This window comes from Limulus polyphemus, unplaced genomic scaffold (genome assembly GCF_000517525.1).
Source record: "Limulus polyphemus unplaced genomic scaffold, Limulus_polyphemus-2.1.2 Scaffold2347, whole genome shotgun sequence".
In the NCBI taxonomy this organism is placed as follows: Eukaryota; Metazoa; Arthropoda; class Merostomata; order Xiphosura; family Limulidae; genus Limulus; species Limulus polyphemus.
This window is the reverse complement of record NW_013667957.1, coordinates 56957-69910: the sequence shown is the minus strand read 5'-3', so window position 1 is coordinate 69910 and position 12954 is coordinate 56957. Positions and strand designations below refer to the sequence as shown.

The 12954-nt window shown below is 35.4% G+C and overlaps 1 pseudogene; it reads left to right on the top strand.

Moving 5' to 3' along the window:
* LOC106466696 overlaps positions 1-12954 on the top strand; it is a 111347-nt pseudogene that overhangs the window by 88835 nt on the left and 9558 nt on the right.

The window sequence follows — 12954 nt, the reverse complement described above, 5'->3', positions numbered from 1 at the left end:
ACAAATCAGGAAGAAAAACAAAACTTTTACTTAGATCAAATTATTATTTCCTTTACCACAATGAATATTTTTTATTATTATGTTTGTTAACAAAAATACAAACAAACTGATGAAAAGGGAAGAACATTGATGCCAAATGAATATGCATCCTGATTTGTCATTTTGTGAAAAATTTTTACATGATGCAGAAAAATGGATATCATTTTCGGATTCAGTGTACAGGAATTACTGTAGAACATGTACAAATTTCAAGACAATAAAACCATCGCAGGCCTGTGTTATCTGCCAAGTCTGAAAATTCATATTTAAAGTTTTGGAATTCATAATACTCACAATAAATCTTTACTTGAGAGATGGAGAGATCTTAGACAAAGGAAAGTATACTTGAAAGGCGTTGTTAATGGACAGCATTTGTCTAAGAAATTTTTTGGAGGACATTTGAAGCTGCTAGCTTAGATCTTCATCAGGTCAAGTTGTTCAGACTTTATCAGGTAGGAACACAGCTATAGTTGTGAGTTGGAAACAAAAATTAAAACAGAGTAGGATTGAGAGCATGTTGTAGGAGAGAACTCCAGTTGGGAATTATTATGACACTATCATAGTTGGCCTGGAGTTCAAAGTTGTGTGGACATGATGTTTAATGTTCATTAACTGAATGTGCATGAGATGGAGAAGGATTTTTAACTATAATTTCAAATTTGCTTTGTGTATCAACATGAAATGTGGCAAGCTTTTAGTTAAATGTTTAAGTCTATTGTAAACAAAAAATCAAATGTGGTGCAAACATATTTGTACTCAAGATACGTCTGTGAATTTCCAATGTCATTCTGACATGGTGTCCTTGTGTAGAATAAAGATACTTATGTCTATCTTACAGTTTGCATATTGCATTTGCATAACTTCTAACACCTCCAAAATGCATATCTACAATTTTTTCAGTATCCTTGTATAATGTATCTGATATTTTCTGTACCACAAACTGTTGTTAAGTCAGCAAAATAGGGTAAAATGAATAGTTGATTACTCTGGCAATAAATACATAATACTGTATTGAATGGCACTCTGTAAAGTGTTGTGACATGTGCACTTTGATTTACCTGTGCACACAGAGTTAACAATGCCTTTCAAGTGTGTCACAACAGCTGCATGAATAATCGTGGAGTATATTTACACTGAATCATAGAAAATATTTCTAAGTAAATGTTTTTTCAAAATTTGTTTTTAAGATGTAATTATAAACTAGGTAAACATAATGAGTGATTCTAATTAATATCATAATTGATATCTGCCAATTGAAATACAATACAGTTTACATTGTTCTAGTATCCTAGAAATGAATATGTCAAAGTTTTGACACACCCTTTTGTTTCATATATGCTTACTTATCCCAATATGTAGATATCGTACAGAGAGAAGAAACAATCAGTTCAGGGGGGACACATAGAGGTTTTGCCACCATCAACTAATCAGCTTTATATTTCTGAACTGAAAAAATACACCCAGTACATCATTCAGGTTCTGGCTTTTAACCCAGCTGGTGATGGACCTTGGTCAAAATCTGTCATCGTTAGAACTAAAGAAGATGGTGATTTCTGTTTTCATGATTCAGCTTGTTTATACAGTCGTAATGAAAACTATACTTCCATAAAAAGAGTATCTTTGGTTCAAAATATAAACACCAGATTGCTTTTTTACGATCTTGAATTAATTTTCAATAAATTTTTTTATACATTACATAATCTTAATAATCATGACATTTTAAAAATAACAGCATTGTATATTTAAAATTATGAATTCTACTTTATAATTGACTTCAATGCTACTATTACATTATTTAATAAGGACTAATAATAAATTACATTTTGTAAATAATCCTCAATTTAGTTTCAGCCACTCATGAAAAAAAATGTTTTTTTTCTTTTGACTGATATGTAAGCCTTGTGAAATTTCTTTTCACAGTGCCTGGTCCCCCTGGTCAACTTATGTTTTCAGACATCACTATGAGCTCTCTCAATCTCAGTTGGTCAGAGCCTCAGGAACCTAATGGTAGAATACGTGGCTATTTAGTCATGTATGAAACTATCACATCTGATAAACGTAAGTCAGGAGCTACTTATTAATTCACAGTAAAATGTGTTTTCCGTCCTTTTTACGTAGTATTTATTGAATATGTGTGATTCAAGTCTGTGGACCTATTAAAATCTATTACTTAGATTTTATTTAGACTTGTTAATCAAGTAGCCACAGGACTTAAATTTATGCATATGGTGTGTTAGTTATCGTCTGCTCACTACAATTACAACCAACATTAATATGTGGTAGTTAAATTTGTAGTGCATACTGGAGGGATTTACATATTTTAATAAAAATGTTAGAAAAAAAACTATCTTTATAAGCTAGATAATTATAAAAGAACTTTTTATTTTAACCAACTTTTTTGCCTTTGTGACTTCTTCAGGGTTAGTACATACAAGTATTTGTATAATTATCAAGAGTATAAAGGTCCTTTTTTTTCTAACTCTTTCATCAAAATGTGGTAGTTTTGATAAATACAGAGCACCTTGTACCAGAGGCTATTTTAAAGAAATTTCAGAGCTTCACAAAACATAGGTTAACATGTCTACCACTTTTTTTAACATCCCACAAAGGGCACTGAACACTATTTTACTTCTTTTTTTTTTGTCAATTTAATTTTTTGGGATGTAAAAGTCAATTTTTGTGCATACATATTCTGTTTTATTAGATGTTCATGAAACATTTATTAAAATTTTATCTAATGATTCTAAAATCTACATCATATTGTAGCATCCATTATTATACATAAAATATGACATACATTTTTAGAGAAAGTGTGTTCTCTCAGCTCTTTGGCATTTACATTCAATTTCCAACCAGTATTAAACTTTTAGAACAGTGTTTCCCAAATTGGTCTTTACTGTCCCCTAGTGGGCGTTTTTAAATTCAAGGGGACAGTAACTTTGAGTGGGGTGACAGGAGAAAGGACAGAAAACTTTTGAAGGTTTCAAACTTATATTTATTAAAATTAAACCATAAGAATTGACTATTATTGCCTTACAATTTTAATTTTAGTAAAACATTTTAATAGCCTAAAAATGTATAAGAAGGGGCATGAGTGTTCATTGTTTGCTGAAGTCTGTGGCTAAAAAGATTGGAAACACTGTTTTAGAATTATACAAAACTGTCTGAGCTGCATATTAAAATATCCCTTACCTTTCACCCTGTACAAAAGTTCTTTACCACTACAATCGGCTTAAGCTTTTATTTTGCAATTTCTCCAAACTAGTATAACTCAAGAATAGACTGGTCCTTTCACTTCTTTTTTGACAAAATTCACAATATTGGAGATGAAGAAAATCAATTTAATTACTTACATTTGTTTTTGATAATGCTTAAGTACTATTTAGACCTGAGAATCAGTCTAACTTAGAAACCAGCCTATACAAACAAGCTGTGTTGGTTTACTTAAACTAACAGAAACAAAGATTATTGTTGTACAATATAAGGAAATACAATCAGGAGCAGAACTAACAATAAAGTAACATTATTAGAAGCAGGTTTTACAATAACGAAATATAGTGAGAAGCTGGTCTTACAATACAAAGAAACAATGAGAAGCAAGTGTTATAATAAAGAAATATTGTGAGAAGCAGGTCTCACAATATAGAGAAACATAATGAAAAGCAGATCATACAATATAAGAAACATGATAAGCAGGTCTTCTCTGTTGCAACTTCATTCAATATTTCAGAGGAGTATAGCAAGAAAGTTAAACAGAAAGTGGAGAAGACCTCCTTGTTTATCAGTGGACTTAGAGAGATGACTCAGTATTTATTCCAAGTGAAAGCTGAGACCGTCGATTATGGGCCAGAGGCTGTTGGTAAAGTGACCACAGGACCCCAGCAAGGTAAGCACACTCATGTGTCTTTGTAAGGAAAGGAGCACTTGATGAAATTTAAACTCCACATCTTCCTCGTGAAATTTCTAAATGTTTTTTATTTCTAACGCCTGTCGCAAAAGGGTTAAGTACACAAAAACAAAATAATAAGTCATTGAGACATGTTATCAGTTGGATTTTTTAATAATTTAAACATTTTTAAAAACAGAAAATTACAATAATTTACAATTATATCACTGTTTTATTACTTAATCTTGAAAAATATTACAAAATTTTAAGTCTCCTATTTTATTATATACATGTATATATATTTTCTCTTATTGCTGTCTTTCCTTCATATTCCTCTTTCTTTTACCCTTATTTTCTTATCTTAGTTTTGTCTTTTCTTTTTATTCATTGTTTCTCTTCCTTGTGTTTGTTTTGCTGTTTTAACTTGGGTTGTTGTTTTTTCACTTTGCTTTTTCTTGTGTTCTGTCCCTGTCGTTTCCTTTCTTTCAGTATTTCTCTCAGTACCCGTGCTTTATCAATTATGTTTCTTCTGTGCGTTTCCTTCTTATTTTATTGCATCTTCCACTGTATAATTTTTACATATAACTGTGATACAGGAATAATTTCACTTTATAGCATCAGATGTATTTTTCCATTATACTTGGAAGATATTTTTGTGTTATATTCTGTTATACTTTTTTTTTTAAGAGTTCTGTGGCTTAGTCATGATTATATATTAATCTTAGTTAACTTTAACATGGTTCAACTAAATGGAAAGTAGTGTTGTGTTATTTACTTCCGACACAGACTTACCTCCTCTAACACAAAAGAACTTTCAGTGTGTGTGTGTCCTGGCAGTTGTTTTGATGTGAGATTAATTACTTTAGTAGAAATAATTAATCATCAGGGGTGCTCAAAGACTAAGCAATTCTCCTTCGCCCCACTCGTGGATTAGAGGAGTTGGGCTTAATATTAAGAATAGGTTGAATGAACAAAGTTTGATAGGTTTACTAGAAGGATTAGCAGATAGAGTAAAAAAACAAAAAAAATAATAATAAACAGCTGATAAACAAATAGTCCTTCAGGGTGGTTGGGATCTATAAATCCAATGCCAAGAATTTGATGTGGGGGAAAATGGGAGTACCCCAAGAAAACCCACTTTCACTGGTAAGGCACCAATCCATTACCAGTGTCCAGTCAACAAGAAGAAATAAATATGGGTGGCAAAGTGAAAGGCGGTGCTATGGATTAATTAATGCTTCGAGGAAATTTTGATTCTACGGATATTGATCAAGAGTTTGTTTGTTGTGTTTGGGAGGGGGGTTTTGTCAGCGTGGGGTCTTCTTGGTTGCTGGTGGGTATGCACAAAGCAAGGAAAAGGTTTATTGTATAGGTTGTGTGGATGAGTAGGGGAATCAGTCGAGGTGTCAGTAAATAAAGCATTGGGTGAGTTTGGGAGGAGAGGGTGGAAGATGGGTCTTGTTGAGGGGGTGGGAATGGTATTAGATGACACAGGAGACTTATTTTTTGCAATTTTTCAGTGGTTTGAGGTTGTACTAGATCTGTAGGTGGCAGCTGGGTCTGGGTTCCTTTCTTCCTTCTTCTTCTTGTTTAAGTTGACTTGTCTTGTAGCTTGGTTTCAGTCATAGGTGTAATCTGGTTTTGTTAGTCCTTTGTTGATGGTTGACTCAAACTTAGGGTTGCAGTTTTCTAAATGGAGGTGAGTTTTGTCGGTGAGTTGCGAGGAGAGGACTTGGGGATGTACTAGTTAGGACAGGGGGTGGGTGAGGCTTTTGGTTGGGTTTTTTGCACTAAAGTGGTGAAAGTCGAGGGAGCAGCCGTGGGTAAGGATGAAGTCCGCTGTTAGTTGAGATATAGTAACAACTTTTACAAAAAGTGAGGGTGGTCCAGTTTTCTTGGATGTGATTTGATGAACTGCATGGATAGTAAAGTTGGTGGAAATTTTTAGAGCTTGATGAATTTCTTCTGTGGTAAAGGATAGGTGAATGTTTCTGAGAAATACTATGTGGAGACTGGCGTTACTTTTGGGGGATTGGCAGGTGATGAGTGGGTTTGAAAACCAAGGGCAGCAGAGGTATTGGAAGTCTTCAGGAGTCCTAGGTTGGAGGAGTATACCTCCCTTGCAGAGACGACAGGTGCGTTCAGGAAATATGTGGGCTTGGGGCTTGTATCTACGGATGAAGTTGGCGGAGTCCCGTAGAGAGAAGTCAAGTGGTAGTCCGTCGATAATTACCGGCGGCATTGGGTAAGGGACAGTTTGCTTGCTGGCAGGAAGCATGGTAAAATATTACATACAATTTCAGTGACAATGTCTGAATTGATCACTGACTATGATCTACGACTGCACTCTAACTTTTATTAATCAGCACACCAGTTTTGTGCCATTTCTGAACAGGTACATATCATGTGACTACTCTCCACCAACAGTACTGCACCACCTATAACAGCACAGCTAGCTCACTCTGCTATTCCCGCTCGATCCTCACTTTTTCAATTGGCATGACACAGTTTAGACGTGTTTTTAATTTTTCTGATTGTGCTTTGTTGACATTTCTGATGAAGTTTATTCAACAAATTCTAATTTTCGTGTTTGATTTCCTTTCTATCCACAAATTTATATTCAAAATTTTCTCCTTCCCGAATTGTATATGTTTTAGTATGAAATGGAGGTTTCCTGTGACAGACAATAATATTACCACAACAATGCACATAGGGTCGACTTTATCTGCTGAGGAAGTACCTGCCTTGGTTCGCAGGAGTTAGAGTCTAACATATGACTGGCATTTTCTTCTTCTCTTCAATGTGACACTATTTCTAAGGAAGAAGACATTCGTTGAGTTACCACTTTTTCAGGCACCTTCCCCCATTTGCTGTCCACCACGTTTTTCTCTTGGGTGAGACTTGTTCTTCTCTTCTTTTATTCATTGAGCTTCAAGTTCTCCCAGGAGATTTGTGGTGAGTTTTCCAAATGAACACTTAACACCAGGTTATTATACCCGTGGTAAGCGCATTTCCGAGGCCCCTTGCATGACTTTGCTCTTCTTTACACACAGAAGACTGTTGTATTTCACTTCATCACTGCTTGGCCTTTGATAAGTTAGATATTTAGGTGTACTTTGTTATCTACGTTAGTTTAATTTAATTGGACATTAGATATTGATTATTACTTTGTAATTTCAGTAAATTGAATTGTTATGTACATTTGTTAATTTTATGTAATTTGTTATTAATAAGTACTTTCTCTGGGTATTTTTGTTAATTTTATGTACATTTGATAAGTTAGATATTTAGGTGTACTTTGTTATCTACATTAGTTTAATTTAATTGGACATTAGATATTGATTATTACTTTGTAATTTCAGTAAATTGAATTGTTATGTAATTTGTTATTAATAAGTACTTTCTCTGGGTATTTGTTACATATCTTAACTACTTGTTTTGTTTGTGTAATTTTTTTCCTTGTTATTGTTAACTATGTGTCATCTCATCCCAATTTTTCATCAGTATGTGACTTAATTCAATGTCTTTTAGGTTATTTTTCAATGTGTGGTAAATTAGTTATTGCTTATTTGGGTGTTTTCTAAGTTAGATATTTAGGTGTACTTTGTTATCTATGTTAGTTTAATTTAATTGGACATTAGATATTGATTATTACTTTGTAATTTCAGTAAATTGAATTGTTATGTAATTTGTTATTAATAAGTACTTTCTCTGGGTATTTGTTACATATCTTAACTACTTGTTTTGTTTGTGTAATTTTTTCCTTGTTATTGTTAACTATGTGTCATCTCATCCCAATTTTTCATCAGTATGTGACTTAATTCAATGTCCTTTAGGTTATTTTTCAATGTGTGGTAAATTAGTTATTGCTTATTTGGGTGTTTTCTAGGTAATTTTCATTGTTTCGCTTGTTCATTATCATTACATATTTTCTGGACTACGTACATTTACATGGTTTGGCCATTTCCTATTTATAAGTACCTTACTTATCATTACTACTAGTAACTTATTATTCATTCGTCTATTTGTATTTTTTTTTAACATAGTTGTTAATTATGTATCTTCTCGTCCCCATTTATGTCACTGTCAGACTTTGTCATCTAGGTTAATTTTGTGGCATGGTAAGTTAGATTTTATGTTTTCTCGGTAATTTTTGTCTGTTTACACATTCGTTTTTATAAAATACTTTGAGGACTGGGTACATTTAGATAGTTTCTCTGTTTCATATGCAAGTACTTTGTTAGTTGGGTATGTTTGGTTAGTTCGTACCTTCCATATCATCATTATTAATAGTATCAAATAATTCTTTGTTCTCTTTGAATAATTTTTTCATCATTGTTAACTATGTACCTTTTCTTCCTAATTTTAGTAGTGTAGGACTTAATCCTGTGTTATTGTTGTTAAGGTTACTTTCTCTGGCTGGTACCTTGGATATTGCTTATTACTGTTTTTTCTAGGTATTGTTCTGTCAATTGGCATGTTCGTTATTTTTACATTCTTTATGGACTAGAAAACTTTTATTACTTTGCCCATTTGATGTTTGTCATTCCTTTGTTTACTGGGTATATTACGACAGTTGGTATGTTACATATCATTACTACTAGTAATATCTATTCATTGTTCTATCTGATTTTTTTTATAAGTGTTCAATTGTGCCATCCCTTCCTAAATTTCGTCAGTGTGGGTCTTAAAATGTTGCCTTGTTACTTCACTGAAGTGTTTGTCTCTTTCTCATTCATAGGGATGAGCATAACTTGGGTTCCTTTTCCTACATTCGTGATCCTAGACAGCTCTTTACGTGTTTTGTTAGGGAATACAGACTTTTTCACTTTATGAGTTGTGCTTGCTTCCTCCCATTATCAGTCCAGAGTCGTCACTCCTCTCCTCCTACAAGATGCAGAACAGATTGATTTCCTTATGACAAGGGTGAAGTCCATTCTAACCCCTCTCAATACCTCATTCATTTGGGGAAGTTCTTCTTGCCAACCTCAGTTGGGCTCAGCCTTCTCCTCTTTGTTTTTGGGCTTTTCTTGTGGCTCGATATGTCCTATTTCTTTGGGGAGGTGGACTTTCTTGGAAGTATTCAATCCCATGGGTCAGAATAATATGGGTTCCCTTCAGTGAATATTTCTTGATCAGTGGAACTTCTCCTTGGATCCCTGGCTCGGTGGTTGAACTGAATCCAGACTGCAGTGGGGTTGATGCTTACTCTGCCTTGTTCAGATTTATGTCTGTTCCCATACTCCCCTTAGGGGGCTGAGGTTCTTATATCGACTCCTAAGAGATTTCCAGTCTCTGATCAGTCAAGGAGTCTTTCTCTATATCACTTTTATCAAGCCTCCCACTTCTGTCCTCTCCTACAGGGGGTGGTGGTTATGGTACATTTTCACCTCTCCACTGTGGTAAATTATATCATTGAGCCAGGGGGTACTGATTCCTGGTCTCTGTGCTTTCACTGAGTCACTTTTCTGAGCCCACTGTCATCATATTGTGGTCTTCCTTGCCATTTTCCTGGCTCCTTCCATCTGGTGGTGGTTTGATTATCTTCCAACAAGATTCTCATCACAAAGTGGTACCTCATTCCACAATGTCACCACTCTATGTCTTCACGCATGGTTTTGTCTTGTCCATTGTTTCAGTGTGGGTTCTGACTCCATGTTTTGCATTCTTCCTTCCCAATCCATGACACCTTCTATGTCTGTTTCCCACTTATGTTAATATACCTCCAACTTTGGTCTCTTCACTGTAGTTTCTGTCCTTCCCACCCTATTCTTCACTCAGTATTTTGTCAAAGGCTCGTCTACTTCATCTATTTCCAGCTCTCAGGTGGCCTTGTCTGTCTCCTTCTGTTTCTTCTGGGTTTTGTCATCCCCCTTTTTGTTCCTTTGCTTTGGCTTTTACGATCTCAGTTTGGTCCTTTATGCCCATTCCTGTCCTACATATCAGCCTTTTTATTAATGTTCCATCTACCTTCCTTCTCTTCTTTGCTTGTGGTCATTCAAATTTTTATACCATTCATATTACCCACATTCTTATCATTTCTCTTATGTCATCCTCTGTCCGGACCTTGTTCCTTCCTATGTAGGACCTAAGCTGCCAGTGACTGTGTTCTGGCTTTCATATCCATATCCTTACTTTCCATTTCTCACCATTCCAATCCAGATAGGCTTACTTGTCCTGTTCATTCCTTTAGGTGTTATGTGGCATGTTCTGCCTCCTTTCGGAGTTCACGTTTCTGACTCTTTATTCCCTGGAACCCATCAGTTTCCAGGGTTCTGTAACCTCTTACTTTCACTGGTTGGGTTCGTAAACTCATCCGGCTGGATTATTCGGACTTGTCTGTGAAAGGTTGCCATCTTCACAACATCTCTTCACATCAGATTCGTCACATTACGATGTCTTTTGCTACTTGCCTCTGCTGTTTTTTGAAGGAGATCAATTGGCTGGAATGTGAACTACTCCCAGTGCCTTCGTTGCTCATTATCTGCTAGATGTGACTGTTTCTTCCACTTTTCTGATATCATCTTCCTCCCATGGCATTTCTACACACGTCCATTTGCCTTTGCTTGGGGTAAGTCTTATTGCTTCATTTCCTCTATGTTTTCTTTTCAGCTTCCCTAATCTTAACATTCCACCTTATGGAAGATGTTGCCTGGTCAGATATGCTTTGTCTCAAACCCACACTAATTGAAGTAACTATATAATGCTCACGGTTGAGATGAGACGTTTCTGTAAGACCACTAGGTGCTTTTTTTGGTGGTGTATATGTATATCTATGTATTAGAAATCGTTAAAACTATATCTTTGGTGGACCGCCACTCATGGACTTCATGAGTAAAGCAGAAGGGGATTTCTGCCCATCCCTGCTGATCCTTTGATTCGTTAATTGGGTTTGGTCTGCTTTTCAAAATAGAGAAATGCAGTCACTCATTTCACTATCTCCTGTGTGACATTCTCCCGGACTCCCCACTGCCTTTATATCCCTTTTTACTTCTAGTGGAGAATGGGAGTCCTTACCACTCTCAGTTCCCAATCACTGGCATGATGGACCATGGAGCCTTCCTCCTGAGCGTAATTCCATGTTACTACACTTATACTTGTTTATTCCCGAAGTGAGAAGAGGGCAAAGATGGTTTCCTACTGGTGCTTCCCTTGGATGTTTTCTGCCTGGACAGACTGCACTCAATAAAACCAATGATGAAATAATAATTGGGGCCAGCCTATGTGTGATCCTCCTCATAATTCTGAGTTCAGAATGACAATGCCCTGTTCCTGTTGTCATGTGCAGTAGATGCCTTTCTTATAGTTAATTCCAGTTGCAGAAGGTACTTTCCTGCTTTTTTGGTTGGGTTTGAGAGACTTCACCTGCCTCATAATACTGGCAAAGAGACATCCATGCTCTGTTTTTACTGTTGGGTGAATGCTACTTGTCCTCCTTGGAATTCTGGATACAGGATGTCTCTGTTCTGCATTTACAGTTGAGTGAGGTATGATTTTGCCCATAATACCTGTTACACCTTTCTCTGTTTTTACAGTTGAGTCAAGATAATGCCAAGATCCCGTAATGCTGGGTTCGGTTTGTCATACTTCTTGCTCCTGTGGTGGGTTTAGGAGTTTGTTCGGTTACAGCCGCTTCTCACTTCCTCTTCATAATTCTGGTTGCTTGATGTACGGCACTCTGTTTACTTACAGTTTGAGTTGTTGGGTATCAATAACATGGTCCACATGCCCTAGCTATTGTTGTTATTACTTCTTTTTCTTCTTGTTAAATGTTGCTACAGCTTGCATCTTCTTAACATTTTTACAATCGTGCAAGCACTACCTTTTCTGTCCATTTTGTGTTTCTTTCCTCATTCCTGGGTGAAGGGCATACTTGTTCTAGAAGTAGTGCAGTATCACACAGATGTGCTTCATTTTCATCCCTGAGCACACTCATTCATACTGGGCAGTCGCTTTCCACTTGGTTTGTTTTTTGTGTGCCTACACCAGCCCTCCACCTTTGCAATGTAGGATTCTAGCTTTTGTGTGAAAGGAGGTAAGTCTGTTTCAGAAGTTAACATCTTCTTACACCGAATATGTATTTCTGATAGGTACTTACCTCCTTTCACACACTTCCCACCCTTCCTCCCCACTAAAACCAGTGTTTCTATTCTAGTACCTGGCAATTCTCAAAAGTGAGAATTCAGTGGGAATAGTATAGGGAGCTAGCAGTGCTGTTATAGGTGGTGTAAAACTGGTGGGGTATAAAGACTGGTGTACTGATTACCAAAAATTCTTTTAGTAACGCTTAGAGGGCAGACAATGATCGAGATAGCTTTTGTGTGAGAGGAGGTAATTAACTATTGGAAATACATTTTCAGTGTAAGAAAATGTTAATTTTTTCCGTATCTTGTTTTAGGTTCTCCCCATCCTCCACATGAACTTACACTTTCTAACACAGGAACATCCGTTATCTTGGAGTGGAAGAATGGATTGCCGGGTAATGCGCCAATATCTGGATATATAATTCAGGCTAGACAGAAAGGTTTGTTTTCAGAGTTTTAAAATATCTACATTTGCATTGTGCAGTCTTTTATCATTGTCAAAGTATTATATTTACATGAAACAAAAATGTTCTCACAAGATAATTTAGTTGTTATAGTTAGTATGACTACTGAAGTCTTTTGTTATTTATTAACCTTGACAACAACCAATATCTGATTACCACAATCTTACCATAAGTACAAAATAACTCTAGATTTTTGGTTAAATGGATAGAAGCCTTACAGGCAGGTTGAGGTTAAAGTTTTTATTTTAACTAAAATTAATTGAGTGTGTTTATTTACAATAATACTATTTTTATGTATGTATATGTACTTCAAATATATTGTACTCATGGTCAAGTAAATGGATCTCATTTTAGTAATTAAATTGCTCTTTTGAAGGTTAAATTAATAAACTAAACTAATAATCTTAAACATATAATATGCCCCTAAAGAAAACAACAAAATACAAGTAGTTTAAATTGTTACTTGCATACTGTAACCTAT